Raw genomic sequence first — 12,581 nt, forward strand, 5'->3', positions numbered from 1 at the left:
AATAGCAGAATGTTGGATCCTGTTTTCGTATCCAATCTCTTAGTCTGTGCCTTTTTATAGGTGAATTGAGTCCATTAATATTAAGTGATATTAATGACCAGTGGTTGTTGACTCCGGTTATTATTATTTTTTGTTTGTTTGTTTAATAGAGTTTGTATGTGTCCCTTCTTTGAGTTAAGCTCGTGAAGGGTCGTTAGATGTCTGAGTTATTGTAGGCAGTGTTGGCAATGCTGGATTCCTTGGGTTGTGATTTTCCTTCTATTACTTTCTGTAATGCTGGGTTTGTGTCTACGAATTGTTTAAATTTGTTCTTATCCTGCAATATTTTGTTTTCTCCATTGATAGTGAATGATAGCTTGGCTGGGTATAGTAGTCTGGGTTTGCATCCATGGTCTCTTAGTTTCTGCAGTACCTCTATCCAGGACCTTCTGGCTTTCATGGTTTCCATAGAGAAGTCTGGTGTAAGTCTGATAGGTTTACCTTTATAAGTTACTTGACCTTTTTCCTTTGCAGCTCTTAGTATTCTTTCTTTAATCTGTATGTTTTGTGTTTTGATTATTAGATGATGAGGGGATGTTTTTTGTTTTGATCAAGTCTATTCGGTGTTCTGTATGCTTCTTGAACCTTCATAGGAATATCATTCTTTAGGTTGGGAAAGTTTTCTTCTATAATTTTGTTGAATATATTTTCTGGGCCTTTGATCTGCAGTTCTTCTCCTTCTTCAATCCCTATTATTCTTAGATTTGGTGTTTTTATTGTGTCCCAGATTTCTTGAATATTTTGTGATGAGAATTTGTTGGATTTGCTGTTTTCTTTGATCTGAGCATTTATTTTCTCTATGGTATCTTCAGACTCTGAGATTCGTTCTTCCATCTCTTGTATCCTATTGGTTATGCTTGATTCTGTAGTCTCTGTTCGTTTACCTAGATTTTCCATATCCAGCCGGCCCTCGTTTTGTGTTTTCTTCATTGCCTCCATTTCAGTTTTCAATTCTTGAACTGTTTTCATTACCTGTTTGATTGTTTTTTTTTCTTGGTTTCCCAGTGTATCATTCACGGATTTACTCATTTCTTCAAATTTTTTGTTATACTTCTCATCCATTTCTTTACTCATTTCTTCAATCCTTTTGTTGTACTTCTCATTCAGTTCTTTAAGGGAATTATTCATATCCTGTTTAAGGGACTCTATTGCTTTCATCATGGCATTTTTTTCCCAATTCTTCTGAATTAAGAGGTTCAAGTCCTTTTATTGTAGGGTTGTTGGGATCTGGTGATTTCATGTTGTTATTTAGATTGTTGGAGGAGTTCTTGCCTTGGCGTCTGCCCATCTCTTCCTTCAACTGCTCTATATTGGATCTTCTGGTACCAGGTCAGGTTCCCTTGTTGGGCAGGGACTTCACTGACAGAAGGTCTACCTTTCCTCAGGCAGTCTATTGAAACACAGGCACTCCCTCCTGCCGGGTTGCACTCACAGCCCCGGCCCAGCGCACAAGGGAGCTGCTCTGGGAAGATCTTGTGGCCCCAGGGGGAAGGGGGGAAGAGAGGGAGGTGTACCTGGATGAAGGCTGGGATGGGATTTGGGAGAGCTCCGCAGGGTGGAGCCACCACTTCTGGGCAACCAGAAAGTCGAGGGGGGCGGGGAAAGTCTGAATTCCTCCTAGCCGAATCCCTCGGGTCAGGAGCAAACTCACCCCTCCTCCAATGGATGTCTGCTAGAAGATCACTGTCTCTTGCTGGCCAGGAATGTGGCTGAGCTGATTCAGGGCCTGCCTATCAGGCAGGTTCTCAAAGCACAGGAACTGCCCCTGCCCGGCTGAGCCCACAGCCCAGGCTCAGGGTGCAAGGGAGCCTTTGGAGAACATTTTTGCAAAGATAAAGTGTATATACCAGTCTGTAGGCCATTTGTTTGAAATACCGGGCAAAACTCTCCTGAATTGTACTCAATACATATCCTAGCAAATAATAGTGGGTACGAATGGTGAAGTCTCAAAATTTAGGACCATAACAGAGAGCCCTGCTGGACCCTCAGTGGGGGATCCAGCACCTTCAGGAAAAAGAAGAGAGGGGAGTCTGTTTGTTCAGAAGAGTAATTTGAAGGGAACCTGTCGAGTTCTTGCCCCGTTTATGCAGTGTAATACTGAGGTAGAGGTCAGAGGCATGGCATTGTTGGCGGAATTATCATAAATGTTAACACTGCTCTATAAGAAATGCTAAGGGGATGGGTAGTAGCTCAGTTGGTAAAGTGCTTGCTTTGCTAGATGCTGGCTAGCATCAGGAGCTTGAATTTGATCTCTGCAAATCCATATAAAAGAACAATATGGGGTGTTCCTATAATTTCAGCACCAGGAAGGCAAAGATGGGGGAATCCCTGTGGCTCCCTATGGTCAGGCTAGCCTAGTCAGTGAGTTCAGGCCAAATGAGAGACCTTGTCTCGAAAACCAATGTGGCAGCACCAAGGATGATCCCTAAGGGTGACCTCTGACCTCCATGTAGCATCCTACACACATTCACATACAGTCACAGACAATGCACAAGAATAACTGAAGACCTCTCTCAGCCACAATGGCCTAGGAGGTGGAATTTTAGAGGCTGCCAATACTTTCCACAAGGGCCAAGGCTATTTATTGGGTATTCTTCCATCTAATGGTGACGTCTCCATGTATGTCAAGTGGGTGAAACACTATATCAAATTAATTAGGGTTGATAAAAAAACTGGTTGAGAACAGAAACCATAAGAAGTGATTGGTTATAACTGTATAGTAATTAAGAACCATGACAAAAATCTTACTTTGCTTTGTCATTGAACTAAATCAGTTCCAATTTTCATGAGGCATAAATAACCTTTAGTTAATCTTTTGAGGCATGATTTCTCGGTGTATTCCTGGCTGTCCTGGAAACCATTCTGTAGACCAGGCTGGCCTTGAACTCAGATATCTACCCTGCACTGCCTCCCAAGTGTTAAGATTAAAGGCATACACCACTATACTAATCCCATTATAAATAACTTTAAGTGTAGAGTGTTGTAGGCGATTGATAGTGGACTCTGATATTTTAAAACGTATTATTCACTTAGGTATCCATTTGTTTTTGTGACATAGTCAATAGAATGTTCCTAATAACAAATGCATTTAGTCCAACTTCAAAAGTTCTCATAAGTACTCTCTAAACAGTCCACACAGGCATATGCGTATGAATTGCTTGTGAGTGCAGATGCCTTCAGAGGCTAGAAGAGGGTATTGGATTGACCTGGAAGTGGAATTGCAGGCAGCTGTGGGTGCTGGGAACTGAACTTGGGTTCTCTGTAAGAATAGTATGTGCTCTTAAATGCTGAGCCATTTTTCCAGTCACAGTTTCCGTAAACCTTATCAACCCCCTGTTAAAAAGTTGGGCCAGTATGGGAATGTATATCTCAACTGGTAGAGTGCCTGCCTTTCTCTGGCTTCATTTTACAGCAGGGCATAAAAATGAGACCTTATGGCACTTAGAAAGGGGAGGCAGGAGGAACAGAAGTTTAAGGTTATTCTTGGTCATATAGCAAGTTTGAGGTAGCGTGGGATACAAGAGCCTGGGTTTCAAAGCAGAAAAATTCTGAAATCTACTCTTTTTAAGCTTCAAGACAAATTTTTTATTTTCTTTTTCTTTTTTGAGACAGGTTTTATTTGTGTAACAGCCTTGTCTGTCCTGGAACTTACTCTGTAAACCAGACTGGCCTTGAACTCACAGAGATCTTCAGACCTCTGCCTCTTCTGAGTGCCGGGATTAAAGGCATTCACTATCACTGCCCAGCACAAGACAATTTTTATCTTGTTTTGAGATAGTGTCTCACTATGTAGCCTTGGCTAACCTGGAACTCACTGCTGGCTTACAACTCTTAGAGATCTGCCTGCCCCTGCCTGCTGAGTGCTTGGGTTAATAGTGTGTCACCACGCTCCACTCAAGGCAGTCTTTTTAACTGTGAGCCCCTGTAAAATCAAAGAGTTACATTAGCAACACACAATAGCACAGAGTAAGCATTCCCATTACAAAAGTAAGCAGCAGGAGGATGCCCAGGAGAGAACAGGACTCCCACCCAGTGGGCCCACATCAAATTCTGTAGCTCTGTGTTGAACATCCAGGGTTTGTGGTGGTACCGTCAGGGCTTTCTGAAGCCTATACCTCCACACACACCTCCATTCCTCCTGAAAACACATCCTCATGATCAAATCAATGTCCATATTTCTCACATCAGTGACCCCACTGATGCTACCCATTTTTTGCATTAGTTTTCCTTCACTGTGGTGACATGTGACAGAAGCAACTTAAGGGAAGAGGTTTTTATTTTGGCTCACAGTTTTAAAGGACCTGGTCCATCATGGTGGTCAAGGCTTGGTGGCACAGGTTCTTTCTGTGGTAACACTGCTGTTACAATCAGCATGTTAGAAAGCATAAGTGTTTGGAATATGGTCAGAAAACATTCAGGAAGAACAGTGTTGTTCTTGCAGGAGTTCAGATTGCAAAAATTATGGGGTCAGCATCAAGGTCCCAGAGGGCGGGGAACAAAACAGTGAGAGCATGCAATATGCATCAGAGTCATATGTGTAGAGCTTCTGCATGGGCTATGGGCTATGCATGATACTATGAAAGTAGAACCAAAGTGTGATGGAGACCTTAGGACTTTTGAAATGCCAGAAATGTAGGATGTCTTCAGAGGAAAGTTGAAGAAACTGAATAAAACTGGCTCAAGGAAGAAGTTACATATGCAGCAGGGAACGGGGACATTATGGGTGGGTTTATCAAAACCGGTTAGGGCCTGAGATGGTACCACTGTGAGCCCTGAATGCTAGGCAATGACCTACAGAGTTTAATATCTATCCTGCTGGGTTTAGATAAAGATTCTAAACCATCTCGAGAATAACAGCTGTTCTAAAACATCAAATTTAAAGCAAAGTTATCATGGACACAAGATTGCTATTATTGTGCTTATCAATTTAAAACACATGAGAAAGAAAGGTTAATTCAGAGAGGGGTCATTTTGACTATGGCATTGTCATATTTAATAATTAAATGTTTTTAGTAATTCTTTTGAGGATAGCGTTATTCCATTCTATGGAGTGAGCAGAAGATGGCAGCATTGCTTCAACAGTTAAAAAAATTTCGATTCTGAGAAGGGATGGGAGTTGACTGGCTGAGTCACAGCAGCAGGTGTTATTGTGTGCACAGTACACAGCAAAGTTCCTGTTTCTTGTGTGAGGTGTGTAGGAAGAAAACATGGAGTCAGTTTGTTCAGTGCCTCTAAAACCTGCACACATTAGCGTACATTTTCCAGGGTAAGAGGACCTTCCCTGTAGAAATGAAATGGGTCAAATGTTGAGGTTTTTAATGAGATTTAAAAAGCTGTGCATGGGCAACAAAGAGCTTGGCTCTACAGATGTGGGGGCTTAGTCTCTGTTTCTATGGACTGGTAATTTTCTAAGAAGAAAAGATGTTTGTCTTTATTCTCAAAACATTTAGGCGATGTTAGTGATGAGTAAGGACTTGGATCTCAGGTGAGTAGAAAAGCAAGTATTAATACACATTTGTTTGAATGGTTTGTGCCAGAGAACAGCAATAGGTTAGGGAATAACTGGCCTCAAGGTCCCTGATCATTAGCAGCCTGGCTTGTAGCTCTTTTTGTGGAGTCGACATGTAGGCGTACATCCAAACTCAGCTTTTAAAGTGCATGCGAAAATAAGTACATAGACATTATGTGTAGAAAATTTGTGACCTTTCTTAGTTTATGTCATTAAGTTTAACGAGTTGTTGGAAGTTTCTGGAAAATAAAATTTATTGACTAAGAAAGAGGAAGAAATGAAGACCCACACAGATATTTTATTAATGCCTATGTTAAAAAATAGGCAAGTTTTGAGTTAAATTGGAAAGTCATCTTTATCTTCATATTTTAAAACTCTATGTTTTTCAACTTGTGAGAGATTCCATAGAGATGCTTGCCACCATGTCTGAAGACCTGAGTTTTATCCCTGGGACCTACACAGTAGAAAAAGAAACTTACTTCTGCAAGTGCCTTCTTTTCTCCCAAACAAACAAACAAACAAACAAACAAACAGAGAACTCTATGCCCTTAGAAGACTGCCTTACATATGCTGATCTAGGCCTTTCCTACCAAACTGTATCTCAAGTTAGAAGTCTTGTTTCAATGGTGTGTCTCCAAATTTTACTCTTAAAAGATGGATTTATATTGCTCATTTAAATTAACATTTAGACTTTAATTTCCTCATGTCTACTTATAATTTGATCTGGGCAATGATTGCTTTTTAAAATTCTGTTTTGAGAAAGCAACCCTTTATAAGAGCATGCATTTGACTGTGTGTACTAAACAGAACATTTTATTAATATGCTAACTCATTTCCCATTGAAAGCAGAAGCTGTCACATACATAAATACAGCTTTTACGGCTTCATGAGAGTCCTAAAGGTGAGCTGGCAATGTAGTCTACTTGGTGGCTTATATCACTGTCAGGGTTAATATATGAGAAATAACGAGTTGAGTGTGAGCTTGAATAAATGAAAACCATGGATGTTTAATAATGCAGCCAGGGGTTTACTCTGAGCTCCATAAATAGTGTGAGGGCATATATGATCTTAAAGCCTATTACTTCACTGCTCTGTTTACATATGCCAGATCTCCCCAGCAACTAATTGTGACAAAGGTACTGGTAACATGTTTCATGTCTTTCGAGGTAATGAGAACTTTAAATTAGACTGTTGTGTAAGAGATTCTTAGTGTATCTGTAGGGCTCATCACTGGGCTTCAGGTTGATTAGTGGAAACTTCTTAGGTTGTCCACACCAATCTCTTTGAAAAGTGGTAACTTGGAGAGGGGAATAAAATTACATTAAAATATTTGTGTGTTGTATGTCTGTCTTTCCCTATAGCTGTCTGTCTGTCTAGCTGCTTTTTGGCACACATTAATTTACAGTCAAAGGGGGCTCAGATATGAACCCTAGTTTTATAATTTTATAAATGAGAGACAACAGAGAAGTGTTTAGTTCTAAGGAATCCCAATGGTTTTATCTAAGATGGGAATGATAGTAGTGAGAGTTAGCTGGGTTGATGATATGAAATGTTTGGGATAGCATCTCAAGCATAAATGGTGGTAATTATGATGGTACAGAAATATTATAGCAGATATGTATGTATATATGATATTTTAAAATAATATCATTGTGTTACATTTTATTTGACAAAGCATAACCTATATAAAGATAGTTTTCAGATCTGTTAAAAGTCAGATATCCCTAAAGGAATAAGTTACAACTTTTATTTAAACAGTGCCTGAGACAATATATTTGTGTAACCTTCTCAGAAAGGGTTTATAAATAGCTTTCATAGGCATGGATTTTATTAGGGTCCCAGTCCTGAGGGCTCCATAGAAGCTAGTTTAAAGATTATTTAGAAAGATTATGGAAACTGCTCTGCCTCATGAGAGTTTGTGCCTGTTCAGATTCCTGCTCTTGGCTTCAGCTCTCGACTATGACTTGGTGCCTCTGGAGCTAACGTGCTTGTTAAGAGCACTGCTTGTGACCACTGAGGGCTCTGCTACTCTGCACAGCATTGTACAGAACACTACATACATACTAGTGTAACACACGGCTTTACTTTTTATTTCTGTAGGGGTTTTTTTGTTTGTTTGTTTTGATTTTTGTTTTTTGAGACTGGGTTTTCCTGTGTCACTTTGTTGCCTGCCCTGGAACTATTTCTTTTATTTTCAAATGTCAATCATACTTTATTATTTTTTATTTTATTATTAGACTTTTTAAAAAAAATACCAATCCAAGTTTCCACTCCCTCCCTTCCTCTCATTCCCTCCACACACCCTCTCACTCCATCCCCCTCTAATCCTCAGAAAGGGTAAGGCACTTTGCTTTGTGGAAAGTTCAAGGCCCTCCCTACTACATCTAAGCTGAGCAAGGTATACATTCAAAGAGAATAGGATCCCAAAAAGCCAGTACATCCAGTAGAGACAAATTCCATTGCCACTGCTGGTGGCCTCTCAGTCTGCCCCAGCCATACAACTGTCAGCCACATTCAGAGGGACTAGTTTGGTCCTACGCTTGTGGAACTAGCTCTTGTAGACTAGGCTGGCCTCAAACTCACAGAGATCCTCCTGCCTCTGCCTCCCGAGTGCTGGTATTAAAGGTGTGTGTCACCTCCGCCGGGTTTAGTTTAGTTTAGTTTTTAACTATTTAGAAAAACAAAATAAAGTCTGGCAAGATGGCTCAGAGCCACCACCGCGGATGATGACCCGAGTTTGATGCCTGGGACTTACACAGTAGAAGAGGAAAACCTCTAACTTCCATATGCACCTCTCCGTGTACACATCCCTGCCTTCCCACAAGGAAACAATTAGCACAAAGAAACAATGCTCACTTCATTAAAATATTTGTGAGGCGTAGGACTTCTATAGAATTCTTTAGTGTTCAGTTCTTATGTTTTCTTTCCATTATGCTATTTCTTTGAGCAAAGCGGCCAGTCTGGTTCTGTTTTTACCCTTCTGTCCTTCCCTCCCTCTGCTCACTCCTCATTTGTTTATCTCACATTCGCTGCACACTGCATAGTTCATAGGGATCGTTGATAGCCCTCTAGCCTAAGGTCCGTTCTCTCTGTCTTTATCTACATCCAGCTTGATGGGGATCTTGGTCAACCAATTATCTTTAAGAGGCGGGACCAAGTTAGGTGTGCCTTTCTGGGACCCAGAGAAAAGCTGTGCACTCTGTGGTTCCCTCGCAGCACAGCTTGGACTTTTCGTTCCTGTTTTGTGAGTTTTCCCCTTATAATAAATAAAAATGCAATTCCTTTATTTTTTAGCTAGCCTGGTTATTTGACGAACCAAGATAATTCAACACCAGCTGATGCTGAAGTTTCTTCAATAGAGTGGCCATTCTCAGAAGTTCTCTGCACTTTATCCTACGGCCACCCTGGCTCTTTACATGCTGCAAAACGGAGTGCTCCATCACTGCTTCTCAACTTTCTTGACTCCTCAATAGCACTGGACAACTGATAGCTTCCACTTCAGTGGAAAACAGTTTGGGGTTGTCCTTTAGGACACTGTAGCCTTTGCTTTGTTCTGTTTGTTTATTGTGTTGCTTTATTATCTTTCTGCTTTGTTGTTTTCTTTTTGTTTTCTCAATCATGTTACTGATTCTTTTTGTTTGTTTGTTTTTGTTTTGTTTTTTTCCCCCAGACAGCTGTCTCTATGTAGCCATGGCTGTCCTGAAACTCACCCTGTAGATTGACCTCGAACTTAGAGGTTTGCGTGCATCTGTCTTCCGAGCCCTGAGATTAAAGGTGTGTACTAGGACTGCCTGGCCATATTCCTGATAATCCTGTGCTTTTATAAATATTGTAGTTCTTGGGCCTTTTTCCCCAAATCTTCTATCTATGTAGACTCCCTTTATGATTCTGTGCACATATCCATAGATCTATGTACATAGAAAGTTGGAAGCCTTTTTCAGATGCAGACGATACAGATATAAATTTTGTCTTCATTCTAGAGCCCTCCCCTCATCTCCAAGGAGGTCTCCTCATCAATCATTTGACAGTTCTACTTGAGCGACTACTGGCTTCTTTAGTAAAATTTCTGATCTTTTTTCCCTTTTTTATTGAGCTATGTATTTTTCTCCACTCCCTACTTCTCCCCTCCCGTTCTAACCTTTCCCATGGTCCCCATGCTCTCAATTTACTCAGGAGATCTTGTCTTTTTCTATTTCCCATGTAGATTAGATCCATGTATGTCTCTCTTAGGGTCCTCATTGTTGTCTAGGTTCTCTTGGATTGTGAACTGTAGGCTGGTTTTCTTTGCTTTATGTCTAAAAGCCACTTAAAAGTGAGTACATATGATATTTGTCTTTTTGGGTCTAGCTTACCTCACTCAATAAGATGTTTTCTAGATCTATCCATTTGCCTGCAAATTTCAAGATGTCATTGTATTTTTTATTATTTTTTTCTGCTGTGTAGAACTCCATTGTGTAAATGTACCACATTTTCCTTATCCGTTCTTCCATCGAGGGGCATTTAGTTTATTTCCAGGTTCTGGCTATGACAAACAATGCTTCTATGAACATAGTTGAGTACATGTCCTTGTGGTATGATTGAGCATCCTTTGGGTATATACTCAAAAGTGGTATTGTTGGGTCTTGAGGTAGGTTGTTTCCTAATTTTCTGAGAAATCACCATACTTATATCCAAAGGAGCTGTATCAGTTTGCTCTCCCACCAGCAATAGAGGAGTGTTCCCTTTACCCCACAACTTTACAGAAAAAGTTGTCATCAGTGTTTTTGATTTTGGCCATTCCTACAAGTGTAAGATGGAATCTCAGAGTTATTTTGATTTGCATTTCTCTGATGGCTAAGAAAGTTGAGCATTTCCTTAAGTGTCTTTCAGCCATTTTAGATTCCTCTGTTGAGAGTTCTCTATTTAGGTTTGCATCTCATTTTTTTTTTAACTGGATTATTTGTTCTTTTGATGACCAGTTTCTTGAGCTCTTTGTATATTTTGGAGATCAACCCTCTCTCTGATGTGGGGTTAATAAAGATCTTTTCCCATTCTGTAGGCTATCATTTTGTCTTGTTGACTGTGTCCTTTGCTTTATAGAAGCTTTTCAGTTTCAGGAGTTCCCATTTATTAGTTGGTTCTCTCAGTGTCTGTGCTACTGGGGTTATATTTAGGAAGTGGTCTCCTGTGCCAATGCATTCACGTGTACTTCCCACTTTCTCTTCTATGAGGTTCAGCGAGGTTGGCTTTATGTTGAGGTCTTTGTTTCATTTGGACTTGAATTTTATGTGTGATGATAGATATGGATCTATTTTCATTCTTCTACATGTTAAAATCCAGTTATACCAGCACCATTTGTTGACTATGCTTTATTTTTTGCATTTTATATATTTTGATTTTTCATCAAAAATTAGGTGTTTGTAGGTGTGTGAATTAATATCTGGGTCTTTGATTCAGTTTCATTGGTCCTCCTGTCTGTTCTTATGCCAGTACCAGGCTGTTTTCAGTACTGTATCTCTGTAGTAGAGTTTGAAGTCAGGGATTGTGATGCCTCCAGAAGTTTTTATTGTATGTAACATGTGGGTCGGCTTGTTGGAGTTTCTGTCCCACCTGGTACCCCACAACCGGCAACTCCCAAGGAAAATCATACACAGGACTTCATAAGGATATAAACTGATTGGCCCATTAGGTCAGGCTACTTATTAGCTCTTATAACTTATGTTACCCCATAATCCTTATCTACGTTAGCACATGGCTCAGTACCTTTTCCAGCGGGGCAGCTTACATCTTTCCTCTTCGGTGATCTGGGCAGGAGTGGTGGAGGGAGCTTCTGCTTCCAGAATACTCCCAGTCTCTTTGCTCCACCCCTACTTCCTGTCTGGCTTTCCCGCCTATACTGCCTGCCTGGCCAATCAGTGTTTTATTAAAATATGATTGACAGAATACAGACAATTCTCCCACACCAATTGTACAGGATTGTTTTTGGTTATCCTGGTTTTTTGATTTTTCATATTAAGTTGAGTACCATTCTTTCGATATCTGTGAAGAATTTTGTTGAGATTTTGATGGGCATTGCATTGAATCTATAGATTGCTTTTGGTAAGATTGCCATTTTTACTATGTTAATTCTACCTACCTAAGAGAATGGGAGATCTTTCCATTTTCGGGTGTCTTCTTCAATTTCTTTCTTCAAAGATTTAAAGTTCTTGCCATACAAGTCTTCTACTTGTTTGGTTAGAGTTACTCTGAGATATGTTATGTTTTTTTTTGTGGTTATTGTGAAGGGTGATGTTTCTCTGATTTCTTTCTCAGTCCATTTATTATAAATGTAAAGGAGGGCTACTATTTTTTTTAGTTGATCTTGTATCCTGCTACATTACTGAAGGTGTTTATGAAATTTTGGGATCCCTTCTGTAAACTATTGTATCACTAGCAAATAATAAGAGTTTTACTTCTTTTCCAGTTTCCATTCCCTTGATCTCCTTTTGTTTCTTATTGCTCTAGCTAGAACCTCAAAAACTATATTGAATGGATATGGAGAGAGTGGAGAACCTTGTTTTCTTCCCGATTTCAGTGGGATTGCTTTGAGTTTCTCTCCATTTAGTTTGATGTTGGCTGTTGGCTTGCTGTATATTGCCTTTATTATGTTTAGGTGTGTTTTTGTATCCCTGATCTCTCCAAGACCTTTATCATGAAGGGATGTTGTATTTTGTTGAAGGCTTTTTCATCATCTAATGAAATGATCATGTGCATTTTTTCCAGTTTGTTTATATGGTGGTTACGTTGACAGTTTTTCATATGTTGAACCATCCCTGTGTCTCTGGGATGAAGCTGATTTGATCATGGTGGATGATTTTTCTGATGTGTTCTTGGATTCAGTGTGCCAGTATTTTATTGAATATTTTTGCTTCAATGTTCATGAGTGAAACTGGTCTATAATTCTCTTTCTTAGTAATGTCTTTCTGTGGTTTAGATAGCAGGGTAATTGTCGCCTCATAAAAAGATTTTGGCATTGTTCCTTTTGTTTCTATTGGGTGGAATAATTTGAGGAGTA

This window comes from Myodes glareolus, chromosome 1, assembly GCF_982192425.1.
Source record: "Myodes glareolus chromosome 1, mMyoGla1.1, whole genome shotgun sequence".
NCBI classification, from domain to species: Eukaryota; Metazoa; Chordata; class Mammalia; order Rodentia; family Cricetidae; genus Myodes; species Myodes glareolus.